This window comes from Ranitomeya imitator, chromosome 2 (genome assembly GCF_032444005.1).
Source record: "Ranitomeya imitator isolate aRanImi1 chromosome 2, aRanImi1.pri, whole genome shotgun sequence".
NCBI classification, from domain to species: domain Eukaryota; kingdom Metazoa; phylum Chordata; class Amphibia; order Anura; family Dendrobatidae; genus Ranitomeya; species Ranitomeya imitator.
This window is the reverse complement of record NC_091283.1, coordinates 589,520,465-589,539,619: the sequence shown is the minus strand read 5'-3', so window position 1 is coordinate 589,539,619 and position 19,155 is coordinate 589,520,465.

Sequence of the window (19,155 nt, the reverse complement as noted above, 5' to 3'; positions counted from 1 at the left end):
GATCACCCTGGGCAACCCAAGACTGTATAGGCCTCGGGAGGGAATGGACAAACCGATCCATCATCACCCGTTCTACCATCTGTGCAGGCGCAGAGGACTCTGGCTGCAGCCATTTCTGGACCAGGTGCAACAGATCAAACATTTGGGAACGAGGTGGGTTGTCCCGGTGATAGCCCCAGGAGTGAACTCGCTGTGCCCTGACAGTCAGTGTCACCCCCAAACGTGCGAGAATCTCGGCTTTCAATTTGTGATACTCTTTGGCATCCTGCAAGGTCAAATCATAGTACGCCTTCTGGGGTTCTCCCGTCAGGTATGGCGCAAGTACCTCTGCCCACTGCTCTGGCGGAAGTTTTTCCCTCTCAGCGACCCTCTCAAACACCGTCAGGAAGGCCTCAACATCATCCCCGGGAGTCATTTTCTGCAATGCGCGTCTTACCGTTTTCCGGACGTGGGTGTCATCAGCCAAACCTGGGGTTGGGGCGCTCGCCTTGCCCTGGATGGCGGTTGCCAGAAGCTGCATCTGCTGCTGATGCTCCTGCTGGCTCTGCTGCATCTGCTGCCGTTGCTCCTGCTGGCTCTGCTGCATCTGCTGCTGGCTCTGTTGTAACTGCTGCCGTTGCTCCTGCTGGCTTTGTTGCATCTGCTGCCGTTGCTCCTGCTGGCTCTGTTGTATCTGCTGCATCAGCAGCCTGTTGGTCTCTTGCTGCCTTTGCTCCTGCTGGCTCTGCCTTTTCTCCTGCTGTGACTGCATCTGGACCAATTGTTTCAGCAGGTCCTCCATTTTCTCCGGCAATGCTTGCTGGCTTGCAACAGCCTTGACCCAGGACATTCAAAATAAACTCACGTCTCCGCTGGGAACGCTGCTCGCACGTCTACCACCAATTGTAGGGATTTCACTCACTCAGCTGCGACGGCTGACACTCAGGAGACGTGTTCCTTTAAAGTTCACTGGGTTTATTGCTTCATAAACCATGTGGCAAACAACAGAAAACAAATAGCCTTTGGTTCAGGTAAAGAAAAACAAGTGTCCAGTTCATCCGGCTCAGTCCTGAAGCCGTAACACACTCAGGAGGGTTTCACCTCCACACATACCTACCTGTGTTAAGCATTAGGCTTTCTTTTATATGTCTAACCACACCCAGAACCCATCACATGACCAGACATGTGGTTGTGACATCACCACAGGTCCTGAAACACATATAGGTAGCCATGGTTACATCACAGCAACAAGCTATCTATAAGACACATATCTCCCATCGATTAGACATCCTTTAGCCACGCTACAACTGGTACCTTCCATAAACTGAGCGTAAATACTGGTACCTTCCATAAACTGAGCGTAAATACTGGTACCTTCCATAAACTGAGCGTAAATACTGGTACCTTCCATAAACTGAATGCAGATACTAGTACCTTCCATAAACTAAATGTAAATACTTGTACATTCCATAAACTGAGCGGAAATACTGGTACCTTCCATAAACTGAGCGTAAATACTGGTACCTTCCATAAACTGAGCGGAAATACTGGTACCTTCCATAAACTGAGCGTAAATACTGGTACCCTCCATAAACTGAGCGGAAATACTGGTACCTTCCATAAACTGAGCGTAAATACTGGTACCCTCCATAAACTGAGCGGAAATACTGGTACATTCCATAAACTGAGAGAAAATACTGGTGCCCTCCATGAACTGAGAGAAAATACTGGTACCCTCCATAAACTGAGCGGAAATACTGGTACCCTCCATAAACTGAGCGGAAATACTGGTACCTTCCATAAACTGAGCGTAAATACTGGTACCTTCCATAAACTGAAAGAAAATCCTGGTACCCTCCATAGACTGAGCGTAAATACTGGTACCCTCCATAAACTGAGCGGAAATACTGGTACCCTCCATAAACTGAGAGAAAATACTGGTACCTTCCATAAACTGAGAGAAAATACTGGTACCTCCCATAAACTGAGCGGAAATACTGGTACCTTCCATAAACTGAGTGTAAATACTGGTACCCTCCATAAACTGAGCGGAAATACTGGTACCTTCCATAAACTGAGTGTAAATACTGGTACCCTCCATAAACTGAGCGGAAATACTGGTACATTCCATAAACTGAGAGAAAATACTGGTGCCCTCCATGAACTGAGAGAAAATACTGGTACCCTCCATAAACTGAGCGGAAATACTGGTACCCTCCATAAACTGAGCGGAAATACTGGTACCCTCCATAAACTGAGCGTAAATACTGGTACCTTCCATAAACTGAGCGTAAATACTGGTACCTTCCATAAACTGAGCGTAAATACTGGTACCTTCCATAAACTGAGCAGAAATACTGGTACCTTCCATAAACTGAGCGTAAATACTGGTGCCCTCCATAAACTGAGCGTAAATACTGGTAACTTCCATAAACTGAGCGTAAATACTGGTACCTTCCATAAACTGAGCGTAAATACTGGTACCTTCCATAAACTGAGCGTAAATACTGGTACCTTCCATAAACTGAGCGTAAATACTGGTACCTTCCATAAACTGAGCGTAAATACTAGTACCTTCCATAAACTGAGTGCAGATACTAGTACCTTCCATAAACTAAATGTAAATACTTGTACATTCCATAAACTGAGCGGAAATACTGGTACCTTCCATAAACTGAGCGTAAATACTGGTACCTTCCATAAACTGAGCGGAAATACTGGTATCTTCCATAAACTGAGCGTAAATACTGGTACCCTCCATAAACTGAGCGTAAATACTGGTACCTTCCATAAACTGAGCGTAAATACTGGTACCCTCCATAAACTGAGCGGAAATACTGGTACATTCCATAAACTGAGAGAAAATACTGGTGCCCTCCATGAACTGAGAGAAAATACTGGTACCCTCCATAAACTGAGCGGAAATACTGGTACCCTCCATAAACTGAGCGGAAATACTGGTACCTTCCATAAACTGAGCGTAAATACTGGTACCCTCCATAAACTGAGCGGAAATACTGGTACCTCCATAAACTGAGCGGAAATACTGGTACATTCCATAAACTGAGAGAAAATACTGGTGCCCTCCATGAACTGAGAGAAAATACTGGTACCCTCCATAAACTGAGCGGAAATACTGGTACCCTCCATAAACTGAGCGGAAATACTGGTACCCTCCATAAACTGAGCGGAAATACTGGTACATTCCATAAACTGAGCGGAAATACTGGTACATTCCATAAACTGAGAGAAAATACTGGTGCCCTCCATGAACTGAGAGAAAATACTGGTACCCTCCATAAACTGAGCGGAAATACTGGTACCCTCCATAAACTGAGCGGAAATACTGGTACCTTCCATAAACTGAGCGTAAATACTGGTACCTTCCATAAACTGAGCGTAAATACTGGTACCTTCCATAAACTGAGCAGAAATACTGGTATCTTCCATAAACTGAGCGTAAATACTGGTGCCCTCCATAAACTGAGCGTAAATACTGGTAACTTCCATAAACTGAGCGTAAATACTGGTACCTTCCATAAACTGAGCGTAAATACTGGTACCTTCCATAAACTGAGCGTAAATACTGGTACCTTCCATAAACTGAGCGTAAATACTGGTACCTTCCATAAACTGAGCGTAAATACTAGTACCTTCCATAAACTGAGTGCAGATACAAGTACCTTCCATAAACTAAATGTAAATACTTGTACATTCCATAAACTGAGCGGAAATACTGGTACCTTCCATAAACTGAGCGTAAATACTGGTACCCTCCATAAACTGAGCGGAAATACTGGTACCTTCCATAAACTGAGCGTAAATACTGGTACCCTCCATAAACTGAGCGGAAATACTGGTACATTCCATAAACTGAGAGAAAATACTGGTGCCCTCCATGAACTGAAAGAAAATACTGGTACCCTCCATAAACTGAGCGGAAATACTGGTACCCTCCATAAACTGAGCGGAAATACTGGTACATTCCATAAACTGAGAGAAAATACTGGTGCCCTCCATGAACTGAAAGAAAATACTGGTACCCTCCATAAACTGAGCGGAAATACTGGTACCCTCCATAAACTGAGCGGAAATACTGGTACCTTCCATAAACTGAGCGTAAATACTGGTACCCTCCATAAACTGAGCGGAAATACTGGTACCTCCATAAACTGAGCGGAAATACTGGTACATTCCATAAACTGAGCGGAAATACTGGTACCTTTCATAAACTGAGCGGAAATACTGGTACATTCCATAAACTGAGAGAAAATACTGGTACCTTCCATAAACTGAGAGAAAATACTGGTGCCCTCCATGAACTGAGAGAAAATACTGGTACCCTCCATAAACTGAGCGGAAATACTGGTACCCTCCATAAACTGAGCGGAAATACTGGTACCTTTCATAAACTGAGCGTAAATACTGGTACCTTCCATAAACTGAAAGAAAATCCTGGTACCCTCCATAGACTGAGCGTAAATACTGGTACCCTCCATAAACTGAGCGTAAATACTGGTACCCTCCATAAACTGAGAGAAAATACTGGTACCTTCCATAAACTGAGAGAAAATACTGGTACCTTCCATAAACTGAGCGGAAATACTGGTACCTTCCATAAACTGAGCGTAAATACTGGTACCTTCCATACACTGAGAGAAAATACTGTAAAATCATTCTGGAGCATCTTTTCCCCTCTATATTGTTCTTCTGTTACACCTCTTTCAAAGCATGAAATCTGCTCAGTGAGCTTTCCGATTTCTTATGTCAGTTGATCATGACCCTGAAAATTCGTAAACTGTCCAATGAGTTCTGTCAGTGTCATTGGATAGGGAATCACTTACTGATTGCTGATGGTCCGACATGAAGGAGTATCAATGATTTTAAGAAATGGACTCTGGATCCCGGGAACCAGTCTCTGCAAAGCCCCGTCTTGTATGGATCAGAGGTTCACTCCCTTCATTGCCTGTGGGAGTGCCGTAAGTATCAGAACGCTATATTCGCCTTTCTCCAGCCGTCCCATTGACAATGAATGAAGCAGAAGTCGAGAATCCTTTCAAGATGTGTCTCTGCAGGGCCTGGTTCCCATGATCCAGAGCCCAACTCACAGCAATCAGTATGTAATTCACTATCCTTTGGATAAGGGATATGTTTTCTTATCTGATAGTAACCCTTTAACGTCCCCTGGCCACTATTGCCAGAAAAAGGAAGTTAAAAAAAATTGGACCAAGTTGAATTTTTTATGATTTTTTATTGCGGTTGTTGTAAACCTCATTATGCTGCTATGCAGCAGCAACACATAGCAGTATTTGGCATGGGTCACAGCCAAAATCGCTTCATACTATGGATCATGCCCTAAATGAAGATAATTTAGCCCCTACTCGCCAATTATATTATTCCCATCGCTCCCCTTATCTATACTAATCTCCATTGATAAGCTCATCCATTAGGAACTCTAAAATTCCTAATCACTTTCTGCCCTCTTGGTACGGTAATACTGCAATGATTATGCTCAGTAGAATACATCCTCATCCATACTGTATTTTTCTACAATAATTGCAAGTTGATCTTATTTTGTTCTCCATAGGAAATAATGAGTGACATGTTCTCGTGTGCTGCCATCTAGTGGTCAAACAGTCACACTGCAGACAGAATCTAGAAAAATATCTAATTTTGCAGTCTGGCGTGAAATTCAATGTTTCACTTCATTATCACTAGTAAACAAAAAATTAATGTCACAAAAGGATGACAGTGCAGAGTCATGATGTAGGGTTATTTGGGAAGGGCTATGAATGACACCATCTCTCAGCTGTCAAAAAGCCATGCTTTGTAATTGACGTGCCAAGTATACGAAACCAGACATTGGATGGTTGATTTTTTTTTAATCCCCATTTTCCCTTTTCATCCTTTAAAAAAATCACTTGTGACGTGTTCGATTTTGATCTGGCTCGTGGATGTAAATCTCGCTGGTCCGTGAAAGAACCCAAACAGCACCTATGCCAACCTTGATGCCTCCTATTCTATGTTATTTTTTTTTCCTGAGAAGTTTGTAAAACCTCCTCCATTATCAGTGGCATAGGACAAAAACTTGTGAACATTGATGGCAAAAACTAAGGGGGTATACACACATCTGTGCGAAATCTCTGAGTGCTGTCCCACAGAGTTATAGAATCGTAGAATGGTAGAGTTGGAGGGGACCTCCTGGGCCATCTGGCTTACAGATACTGATGTGAAATACTGACCAAATACTCAAGGTGTGAATGTGGCCTAACTGTCAAAAAGTTTTTTTCTAATCTGTGTCTCCTCCCATTCAGTTTCATCCTTCTAGTCTTTCCTTGTGCAAATGAGAACAAGGCTATGTGCACACGTTTAGGATTTTTAGCGTTTTTTTCTGCCATTTTCCACCAGAAAAACGCTAAAAAAAAAGCTTACATAAGCATTCCATCATTTTTAATGCATTCTGCATTTTTTGTGCGCATGCTGCATTTTATCCCGCAGAGGAATCGCATTCCAGAAAAATAAGCAGCATGTTCATTCTTTGTGTGGAATTCCGCACACATAGGAATGCATTGATCCGCTTACTTCCCGCATGGGGCTGTGCCCACCATGCGGGAAGTAAGCAGATCATGTGCGGTTGGTACCCAGGGTGAAGGAGAAGAAACTCTCCTCTAGACCCTGGGAACCATATACTATTAAAAAACAAAGAATTAAAATAAAAAATCGTGATATTCTCACCTTCCGGCGTCCCTCACAGCCTTCCTGCTCCTTGCGATGCTCCTTGTTCCCAGTAATGCTTTGCGACAATGACCTGTGATGACGTAGCGGTAAAGAAACTACAGTTCCTTTGTCCTCCAATTATTCTTGCACCCCAACGTCCACAACCCCTCATAGACGGTTCTGGTAGCCCTGGGGCCCCGCTCCACCTGTGGGGAGTCAAAACATCTCAGCTGCAACACCACCGGCCCCAGTGGTCCCCTTAAGCAGTGTCGGCCATCTGTAGCAGAACACCACAGGTGGCATCACGAATAATCCCCTACAAACATTTCCCTCATCCCTTTTATTGCGCATGCCCAGGGCCACGGACCGGGTCACTGCTTTCGTGACCACCAATTTAAGAGTTGTCCGACACGGTTCCGTGTACCTCACGGCCCTAACGGGTGTTGCATAATGTAACACCCCAGATAACTGCAGCGCCCCAGAGTCCTGGTCGTTGCAGTAATGTCGTTCTTCCACCAGGGGGAGTGATGTTACGTCTGAGGGCAATAAAGAAGATCACCTTACCAGGTATCACTAACCACACAACACACTTCACACTCCAGGCCGCCAGGGGGAGCCATGCTTCTATCCATTAGGGCACTCCTCACAATTAGGAAAAACTGGGAGTCTGAACATAAAGTTAGGCAGAACAAGGCAGAAGCAGACTGAAGCTGAAGCTGGCTGGAGTGAGAGGGAGCCAGATGCAGAGGTCTGTGGAGAACGAGGGTCCATGGAGCTGCGCCTGCCGCTCGTGCGGCAGCATCCAAAGAAAGAGACATTAGACATTAGAAGGGAATGGTCTTGTAGTGAGTGACAAACGAAGTCATAGCAAAGGAGAGGAATATCAGAGGAAGACAAGCCAGGAGCAGGCTGCTTCCTTCTGAAGCGCAGAAGCCGGTAGCCAGAACACCGAGGGAGTAAGGATCTCTATGCTTTACTTAAGAGACTGGCAGGACAGTTGATTCCATGTTGGCTGCCCGACCTTATACCCAGAAGGCACGGTGGCAACTTGTGGGGGCTGGGGCGTTGTAGGGTCCCTGTAAAAAGCCTCAGGCCATCAGTCATGTCCCATCTTATCCATCAGGGGGACAGAGAGAAAGACATTACATCTACGATAGCTGTGAGGACCTCACCGAGGAGCTCAGCAGGGAGGAACTACAACACTCAGGCGCTAGAGGAAGGCTACTGATTTCCACCTGGATAAGGGGGACTCTGGAATTGCCTTCAGACCGGCCGGACTCTGTCTGCCCTGTGGTCTGTGCTCTGGACTGTGGACACTGAAGCCTTCAGTAAAGGTAAAGAGACTGCAACCTTGTGTCCTCGTTATTCAATGCGCCTCACACCATTCATCATCTACACTCTGGGAAGCCCTGGGGATACACTTCACCTGTGGTAAGATATACCATCTAGCTGCCATAACATCACCCCAGCGGACGCCTAAGCAGCATCGGTCACCCAGACCGAATACCAAAGGTGGCATCATGAACACTATCCCTTTAAAGATCTTTCCCCATTTATCAACGGACGTTTCCCCTAGGGCCACGGACCGGGTCAGCCATCGTGACATCCCCGACGAGAACCGAAGGGCCCGGCTCCGAGCACCCCATTGCCCTACACGGGGGGGCGATCCATAACCAGTTGTTACAGTGATGTTGCCTTCCCTTCGGGGAAGGAAAAAAGGAGGAAGACGCGGGAAAGCGTGGCCGCAGCATGGCTGCACACTACCCAGTAACTGCATTGGTGGACAGCAGTGGAGAGCCGCCGGGACCTGCCGACACCAGAGGAGGTGTCCCCCATCAGCAGCCACAAGAAACCACAGACCTGATGACCAGCATGGATCCAGAGCTCCTCGGCGCAGAGATGGAAGAGCTGGCCCGACGACTCCTGTGGACCCAGATGACAGCGGTGAGCGTATGGAAATTGAAGGAGTCCCCGATCCGGAGGATGAAGACTGCACAGATCCTGATCACGTCACCAGTGCTCACAGCCCCAGCAGAACCAGGAGGAGCGATGCTGCTGCAGGAGTTGGCAACGATGGAAGATCTTGAGCATATAACCTGTGACCCCGGCGGAGCCAGAAAGTAAGGCCATGCTGGAAAAAATGGCGGCGCTGACGACAGACCTGGAGCCTGCACCTTTGACCTCAACGGAACTGGAAAGTGAGACGCTATCATTACTGACAGAGGCATAGAAAACAAGACAAGGGCTCCCTGCTCTCTCCCACCGGAACAACACAATGCGATCGTGTTGTTCCTGTTGTCTCCATCGAGACCCCGGCTCCAAGATGACCGCGGGGTCCTTCTGGGTCCTTCAGTGAGGTGGCTTGTCAGTGCCTGCGCCGGCAAGCCTCATACACTGCCTGTCTGATTGCTGACCTGACACTGTGCTATGCAAAGTGTCAGATCAGCGATCTGACTTTATATAGTAATGTTCCAACCTGGGACAATGTAATAAAGTTAAAAAATATATATATAATGTGTAAAAATATTTAAAAAAAATCTCCAAATAAATAAATAAAAATTAAAAAAATATTTTACCAATAAAAACATATATTTAAGTAAATAATAAAAAAACAATAAAAGTACACATATCTGGTATCGCCACGTCCGTAACGACCCGACCTATAAAACTGTCTCACAAGTTATCCCAAAGAATAAAACTGCTTTATCAATTTTACCACACGTGGTATGGTATAAATGCCCCCCCACACACACACAAACACACACACACACACACACACACACACACAAAAGAAATTCATGAATTGCTGGTTTTTGTTCATTCTGCCTCACAAAAATCAGAATAAAAAGCGATCAAAAAATGTCACGTGCCCGAAAATGATACCAATAAAAACATCAACTCGTCCTGCAAAAAACAAGACCTCACATGACTGACCAAAATATGGAAAAATTATAGCTCTCAAAATGTGGTGATGCAAAACTATTTTTTGCAATAAAAAACGTCTTTTAGTGTGTGACAGCTGCCAAACAAAAACCCGCTATAAATAGTAAATCAAACCCCCCTTTATCACCCCCTTAGTTAGGGAAAAATAATAAAATGAAAAAAATGTATTTATTTCAATTTTCCTGTTAGGGCTAAAGTTAAAGTTGGGGCTAAAGTTAGGGTTGGGGCTAGAGTTGGGGTTAGGGTTTGGATTACGTTTACGGTTGGGATTAGGGTTGGAGGTTAGGGGTGTGTCAAGGTTAGGGGTGTGGTTAGGGGTGTGTTCGGGCTAGGGGTGTGGTTAGGGTTGGGATTAGAGTTAAGGGTGTGTTGGGGTTAGGGTTGGAGTTAGAATTGGAGGGTTTCCACTGTTTAGGCACATCAGGGACTCTCCAAACGTGACATGGAGTCCGATCTCAATTTCAGACAATTCTACATTGAAAAAGTAAAACGGTGCTCCTTTCCTTCCGAGCTCTGCTGTGTAGCCACAGTGGTTTACCCCTACATATGGGGTATCAGCATACTCAGGACAAATTGGACAACAACTTTCGCGGTCCAATTTCTCATGTTACCCTTGTGAAAATAAAAATTTGGGGGCTCAAAAATCATTTTTGAGGGAAAGAAAAGGATTTTTTATTTTCACGGCTCTGTGTTATAAACTTTAATGAAACACTTGGGGGTTTAAAGTTCTCACAACACATCCAGATAAGTTCCTTGTGGGGTCTAGTTTCTAATATGGGGTCACTTGTGGGGGGTTTCTACTGTTTAGGTACATCAGGGGCTCTGCAAACGCAACGTGACAACCGCAGACTATTCCATCTAAGGCTGCATTTCAAAACGGCGCTCCTTCCCTTCCGAGCTCTGCCATGAGCCCAAAATGTGATTCCCCCCACATATGGGGTATCAGCATACTCAGGACAAATTGCACAACAACTTTTGAGGTCCAATTTCTCCTGATACCCTTGTGAAAATAAAAATTGGGGGGCTAAAATATAATTTTTGTGGGAAAAAATGATTTTTTATTTTCACGGCTCTGTGTTATAAACATTAATGAAACACTTGGGGGTTCAAAGTTCTCACAACACATCTAGATAAGTTCCTTGGGGGATCTAGTTTCCAATATGGGGTCACTTGTGGTGGATGGGGAGTTTCCACTGTTTAGGCACATCTGGGGCTCTCCAAACACAACATGGCGTCTGATCTTAATTCCTGCCAATTCTGTGTTGAGAAAGTCAAACGGCGCTCCTTCCGTTCCGAGCTCTGCCATGCGCCCAAACAGTGGTTTACCCCCACATATGGGGTATCAGTGTACTGAGGACAAATTGGACAACTTTTGTGGTCCAATATCTCCTGTTACCCTTGGGGAAAAAAAATTGGGGGCGATAAGATCATTTTTGTGAAAAAAATATGATTTTTTAATTTTTACGGCTCTACATTATAAACTTCTGTGAAGCACTTGTATGGTGTGTGCTTTGAACCCCCATCTAGATAAGTTCCTTAGGTGGTCTACTTTCCAAATTGGTGTCACTTGTGGGGGGTTTCCACTGTTTAGGCACATCAGGGGCTCTGCAAACGCAACATGGCGTCCTATCTCAATTCCAGCCAAGTTTGCATTGAAAAAGTCAAACGGCGCTCCTTCGCTTCCGAGCTCTGCCATGCGCCCAAACAGTGATTTACCTGCATATATAGGGTATCAGCATCCTCAGGACAAATTGTACAACAACTTTTGGGGTTCAATTTCTCCTGTTACCCTAGGTAAAATAAAACAAATTGGATCTGAAGTACATTTTTTGAGAAAAAAAGTTAAATGTTAATATTTTTTAAAACATTCCAAAAATTATTCATTCCAAAAAGTATTAATAAACTTTTTGAATGTGGTTTTGAGTACCTTGAAGGGTGCAGTTTTTAGAATGGTTTTACATTTCAGTATTTTCTATCATATAGACCCCTCAAAGTCACTTCAAATGTGATGTGGTCTCTAAAAAAAAATGGTGTTGTAAAATTTGCTGCAAAATGAGAAATCGCTGGTCAACTTTTAACCCTTATAACTTCCTAACAAAAAAAAATGTTGCAAAATTGTGCTGATGTAATGTAGACATGTGGGAAATGTTATTTATTATTTTGTGCAATATAGCTCTCTGATTTAAGGGCATAAAAATTAAAAGTTGGAAAATTGCGAAATTTTCAAAATTTTCGCCAAATTTTCATTTTTTTTCACAAAAATAAACGCAAGTCATATCGAGGAAATTTTACTGCTATCATAAAGTACAATATGTTGCGAGAAAACAATCTCAGAATCAGTGGGATCCGTTGAAGCGTTCCAGAGTTATTAGCTCATAAAGGGACAATGGTCAGAATTGTAAAAATTGGCTGGGTCAGAAAGGTGAAAACAGGCTGGGTTGCGAAGGGGTTAATTATGACATAAATCCCTACATTTCCCACTTGGGTTTTGTAAGCAGATTGATGCTCTAAGACAGTTGTTTTCATCCCATCTCTTTTCTCGTTACTGTGCTCCCGAAATTGGACACACATCAAATGGAATCTTAAACGTCTGCAAAAAAAAAAAATAAAGCTAGGATGGCAGCAAATGACGGCTTTTCATGGCTTCATACATAACAGGTGTCCAGCTGATCTCTTCTGGAGCATGGCCAAATGGGAATTTTTGAAGGTGGGGAATATTGGCATAGATCGTGCCCTATAACTCAGATTCTGCCTGGTAATGGTGTCAATGAGCAGAACCTTTCAGTAGACCTTAGGACAAATAAAAAATGAAAAAGAAAAATAAAATAACTCAAAGTCAAGGAACACACACAAATAATACATCATTTTCAGGCTACCTCGCTAGTATAATGATAATGGAAAATGATAGGAAGAATATATCAAAGCAACAAAATAGACATGAAATAAAGTATACTGATGTGAGCTGTGTCCATGAGGGGGTGCAAATCCCTGGAACAGGGCTTAAGTTAGGGGTTCGAGGTGACAGGCACAAGCTTTTCTTTTTACTAAGCATGTTGAGAAGTTGGACAAAGCTGCCATCTAGTGGTCACATAGCATCAATGCTGCAGTATTTACACATGAATATAAATTGGTAATAACTTGTTCTTTCCGAGCCCATTAAACTCAATATAGGCAGACAATTATGCATCATGCAATATCATCAGGGAGGCATCTGACCCCAAAAATACAGTTAATATAATTAAGAACTATCTTCAGCATAAAGAAGAACAAGGAGTCCTGGAAGTGATGATATGGCCCCCACAGAGCCCTGATTTCAATATCATCAAGTCTGTTTGGGATTACATGAAGATAAAGAAGGATTTGCACAAACCTAAATCCACACAAGATTTGTGGTTAGTTCTCCAAGATGTTTGGAAAAACCTCCCTAGCGAGTTCCTTCAAAAACTGTGTTGCATTTTGTTGATTGATCAAGAAAATAAACTATTAACATTTGTATTTTTAATGCATTCTTACTTTGTAGCAGTTTTTTCACGTGTCTAAAATTTGGTGCAAATCAGTTTGTCACAGGTTTACAGCGACAGAGAGGAGCCAAAAGATTGCAGCGTCTGATTTCTTCTACTCCTGCATTGATTAAAAGCACTTCACCTTCATATTAAATGGTGTAAAATTCTTTTAGCAGTGCAGGGGTTAATCTGCACTGTTGAGAGCTCCTGGAGCATTAAGGCTCTCAGCTGTGCACTGTTATCCATTCCTATATAAACTGGGTCCCGGCTGGCACTCATTGTCAGAGTAGTTTTTGCTGAAGGTTGTTGTTGGTTGTTATTGGAGAAGGAGTTTGGTGAATTTATCTATGACTGTTGGATCCGTTATATTGATGACATTTGGTTTATTTGGGAAGGCTCCCTAGAAGAACTGGATACTCTGATGACTTAACTAAACAAAAATGATTTAAACATTAAACTTACCTATACTTACGGCCGTAAATTGAATTTTTTAGATGTTGATATCCAGGTGACTCAAGATGGCTATATCACAACCGACTTCTACCGGACACCCACTGCCACCAACTCCCTCCTGCATGCCGAATCATCCCATCCACAATCCGGGACATTCCATTAGGCCAAAATCTTAGAATTAAATGGATATGCTCCACAGAAGAGGCCTTTAATCAACAACCAAAAGAACTCTACTCCAGATTTCGAGAATGAGGATACAGTTACAGGTTGATCCAGCAAGGATATCAGAGAGCTAAAGGTATTTCCAGGAATTAGTTATTGTACAAACAACCGTCTCATAAAATTTGTGTGATCTCCTCGTTAGAAGTCATTATTCTCCCAATCCAAACAAACCCTACTTACTGTATCTGGTCAACCTTTCCAAGGTTTCTTTCCATGTGAACTATGTAAAGTTTGTAGAAATCTTGTCTAATGTAAAGAAATGTTTAACTCAGAAGGGACACTTAGCTTCAAGATTCTACACCGACTCACATGTTCGTCAACTGATGTAATTTATTACGCCCAGTATCCATGAAAAAAATGTACATTGGAATGACCACACGTGAATTCAAAATACATGTAAGGGAACACTATGGGACATTGACAAAACTTGAACCATGGACAATGATGAACCTTGAAGACTCTACCAAAACATTTCAAGCAATTATGTAACACCGATTCAAGTAAGCTTTCCTTAAGAGCCATTGACCAAGTATCATTGGGCCAGAGGGGGGTAATCTGTTTAAAACTTTGGCTCAGATCAAGAGCTGCTGGATTTTTAGACTACGCACAGTGGCTCCGATGGGCCTTAATGAAAACTTTGGTTTTAGTTATTTTCTTTAACGGTGGGTATCTTATTTTGATTGTGGAATTTGGGGGGGGTTAATGCTATTTATTTTATTTTGTCTTATGGTTTTTAGTCCTTTTTTGGTACCTTGTTTTAATGTCTGTTTACTTAAACAATTTATCTCCTGTTTTCCAATAAGATTGTATCTATCTGGCTGGGAATTTTTGCGGTTTTATCTGTGCTACTCTGGTTCACATGTTTTTGGACGGCTCTCAATGCGGCGGTCTCCTTTTCCTTCTTCTTCCATTGGCCTGCTGGCCCTTCCAGAAGTTCTGCATGACCAATTCTGAATATTTTCGTCATCTGACCTTTAGACTGTCATTGCTTCTTTCTTATCTATGCATGTCCTTTTACAATTGATTGTGGTCTACTCATATTTTTAAAAAGAGCAATTTCCATGTAGGACTCTGTACTCCTGTTTTTGTGATGTTTCATTATCGCTCATGGACTTAATGTATAACTGCTCTAAGTATTTACATCTTAATGAAATATATTTGACCACCACTTTTCCTCTGACTTTTTACTTTTCAACTTTATAAATTTTTATTCATCCCATTTGTATATTTGTCTAACTACACTCTTCATTTTTTATGCGCTTTAGCACTTTGCATTTTACATACATCATTATATGTAATATGTAATTACACTTATGTATTTGCTGTGCCCCAGGGTCCTGGTGGTTGCAGTAATGTAATTTTCCTCTAGGGGAGAGTGATATTATGTTTGGAGGCAAAGAAGGACAACTGCATCCAGGTATCACAAACATGCAACACATTTCACACTCCAGGCCACCAGGGGGAGCCCTGCTCCTATTTATTAGGGCACTCCTCACACTTAGATAAAACTGGTCGCCTGGGCAGGAAGTTAGTTAGTTGCTGGCTGAGCTTCACTCAGGTAGTTGGTCCCTGGCAGGGGTGGGATCCTGTCAGAGATCGAGACAGAAGGACTGTCCTGAGTGCTGCAGCTTCTAGAAAGAGACACTGAAGGAGAACTGTATTGCAGAGAGGGTGAAAGAAGTCGTAGCAAAGGAGTAGATACCAGGAGGGGAACAGTCCTACACAGGCTGCCTCCTTCTGAGGCGCAGGATCCGGTAGCCAGAACACCGAGGGAGCAACGATCCTTTATGCCTTGCTCCAGAGACCGGCAGGACAGCTAATTTCACGTTACCTGTCCGCCCCTACACCCAGGAGGCAAGGTGGCACCTCTTAGAGGCTGGGGCATGATGGAGTCCCTGTAAAATGCCTCAAGCCACCGGTCATACGGGTTTGTCCTATCCATCTGGGGGACAGAGAGAGAGACATAACATCTACAACATCTGTGAGGACCTTATGAGAAGCTTAGCAGTTAGGGACTACAACACTGCAGCGCTAGAGGAAGGCTACTGATTTCCACCTGGACAAGGGGACTCTGGACTTGCCTCCAAACCGGCCGTTCTCTGTCTGCCCTGTGATCTGGTGCTCTGGACTGTGGATGCTGAAGTCTTCAGTAAAGAGACTGCAACCTTGTGTCCTTGTTCTTCTCTGCGCCTCTCACCATTCACCATCATCTACACACCGGGAAGCCCTGGGGATATACTTCACCAGTAGGAAGGTATACCATCTAGCTGCCATAACATCACCCCAGCGGACCCCTTAAAGCAGCGTCGGTCACCCTGACCGAATACCACAGCTGGCGTCACAAATAATCCCTTTAAAAACCTTTCCCTTTTACACGGACGTCCCTGGGCCACAACCCAGGTCAGCCACCGTGACATCCCACTGTGAACCAAAGGACCCGGTACCGAGTACCCCGCTGCCCTGATGGGGCAATCCATATTTATTCACTTTCTTTTTACATTCATGCCCCTTAATTTCACCATTCTCTCACTTTCTCTATGCATACTATCCTCTTTCTTCCACTGTAGTATAGGTTATTATTATTATGCTTTATTCACTCACTCACTCACATGCCCTTTTATTTATTTTCTAATTGCATGATAACATCCATTATGCTGTTCATTATACATTTTTTTCTTCCCTGACTGTTCCTTCAGTGGTACGCATGCTTCACTATCTCACTCTATGTCTGGGCAAGTAGCCAAGCATGAGCCTCTATGACACGGCCGCAAGCTTACACTTCCTTCTTTGATGAGTGACGTCAGCGGCACATGTATCCTCCACACTCCAGTGACCATTTCCGTTCCCTGGTAATCATGTGACCTGAACACACCTTCTGCTTCCCCAGCTCTGATTCGCTGTCCTTACTATTTAACTCAATCCACCCCTCCCCAACACACGCCTCCTGACGAGGAAGCGAAACGTGCGTTGGGGCGGCGGGGACGCCACACTAATCAATCTTTTATTCATGTAAGTGCTGTTCTCTTATTCATTCATTTATTGCTAGACATATAACCCCATTTAACTAGTTACGTTCTACTGGCCCAATGTATATTAGACACTTTATGCACTTTTGTCACTGTGTACTCTGTATTTTTGTTTGCTGTCCCTGCTTGGTTAGCAATCACCTTGTCCATACCATTTGTTTGTATAGCTTTTAATGAGATTGAATAAAATCTGTTTTTATTGGCAATAAATAATAATGTTGGTGCTTTCTGTTGTTTATCATATGTGGCGCAGGCAGCTAATCCATGGCGCAAAAGATCCACCCCCACTGCATATTTATATTGCTTAAATTATATGAACTGCACCTTTTACAGTTCATGCTTCATGCATTCAACCAGTTGGCTGACATGTAGAACACATCACACATCATTTATACACACACACACAAAACAAATTTTACACCACAGCTATTCAAAATACAAGCATAGTATGAAAAACATATAAACAGGGCAGGCAGGCACACGCACACACGCACGCACGCACGCACGCACAGCCATCTTCTGTCTGTCCCTCGGCGCTCTGCTTCTCTGCCCTGTGTAAGCACAGCGGCCGGAAAGCAGAGTGGTGACGTCACCACTGTACTCTGCTTTACGGCTGGCTGGCGCTCACAATGCAGAGAAGCACAGCACGGGGACAGACAGCGGAATTTACCTATTTTTTTTTACTTTTACACTGGTAACCAGGGTAAACATCGGGTTACTAAGCGCGGCTCTGCAGTTAGTTACCCGATGTTTACCCTGGTTACTGGCATCGTTGGTCGCTGGAGAGCTGTCTGTGTGACAGCTCTCCAGCGACCAAACAGCGACGCTGCAGTGATCCGGATCGTTGTCGGTATCGCTGCAGCGTCGCTCAGTGTGACGGTACCTTTAGTAAATACATCAAAAATCAACATTAACCAATATGGCATTGACAAATGCACATGCAACCAACAAGATGCAAACAAACATACCTGCAAGCCGAGTCATAACGCAAGCATAACACATGAAAAGGCATAATATTGACGAAGGCATAATAAGGTGCAGGCACGTGAACACATACATACAAAAGCACACAGCAGTACAAAAATACACACACACACACACACACACACACGGCTATCAGTCCTCCAGCTGGAGCTTGATATATTCACAGTGGCAGGCCTCGGGGTGGATCTGGGCTGTAGCAGGGCACTGGCTGTTGCAGGACGACGGCAGGCCTCAGGTTGGATTCAGGTTTTAAAAGCTCTTGCTGTACTCAGTACGTCATACACAAATGCGCACACACACACACAAGCACACACGCACACATGCACGCTGGATGGCAGTACTCACATGGCTGTCTCAGGCAGGGTCTGGCTGGCACGGCCTCTCTGGCTGGCTGGCAGGGCCTCTCTGGCTGGCTGGCAGGGCCTGGCTGGCAAGGTCTTGCTTGCAGGGTCTGGCAGGGTGTCTCTGGCTGGCAGGGCCTCTCTGGCTGGCAGGGCCTCTCTGGCTAGCTGGCAGGGCCTCTCTGGCTGGCTGGCAGGGCTGGCTGGCAAGGTCTTGCTGGCAGGGTCTGGCTGGGTCTCTCTTGCATTGAAGGGTCTCTCTTGCTGGCTGCTACATTTGGGAATGACCTGTCCTCTTATATAGTTTTTGGGTTGTCTGGGCAAAGTATCCACTTTTTGGAGCATGCTCAATCAAAAAAAGCGGATTGAGGCGACGGATCCGCCAAAAAGCGGATCGCGACGGATCCGTCGCCCATAGGCGCCCATTCTAAAAAAAGGCGGACACGACGGATCCGCCGCGGTCCGCCTTTTCGGCGGCGCCAAAAAACGTTACAAAGTCCGTCAATGTCTAGACAACGTCCGCCAAATATCGACAGATCCGTCGCATGGCGGATGGAACGGACGACCATCCGCCACAATCCGTCTCTAATGCAAGTCAATGGGAAAATAGCGGATCCGCCATTTCACGAAAATGGCGGTTTTTGACTGACGCCGAAAGATTGAAGTGTGAAAGAGGCCTAAGGCTACTTTCACACTAGCGTCGTTTGGCGCATGTCGCAATGCGTCGTTTTGGAGAAAAAACGCATCCTGCAAAGTTGCCCGCAGGATGCGTTTTTTCTCAATTGACTTGCATTAGCGACGCATTGCGACGTATGGCCACACGTCGCATCCATCGTGCGACGGATGAGTCGTGTTTTTGGCAGACGAGATGCAATCAGTCCACAGAAAAATCGATGAATCCAGCAGGAATGTAGTAAAATCTCACCATGATTAAGACGTAAGTCGAAACACGTCGGAAGAACGCTGCCATGTGTGCATAATGCTGTA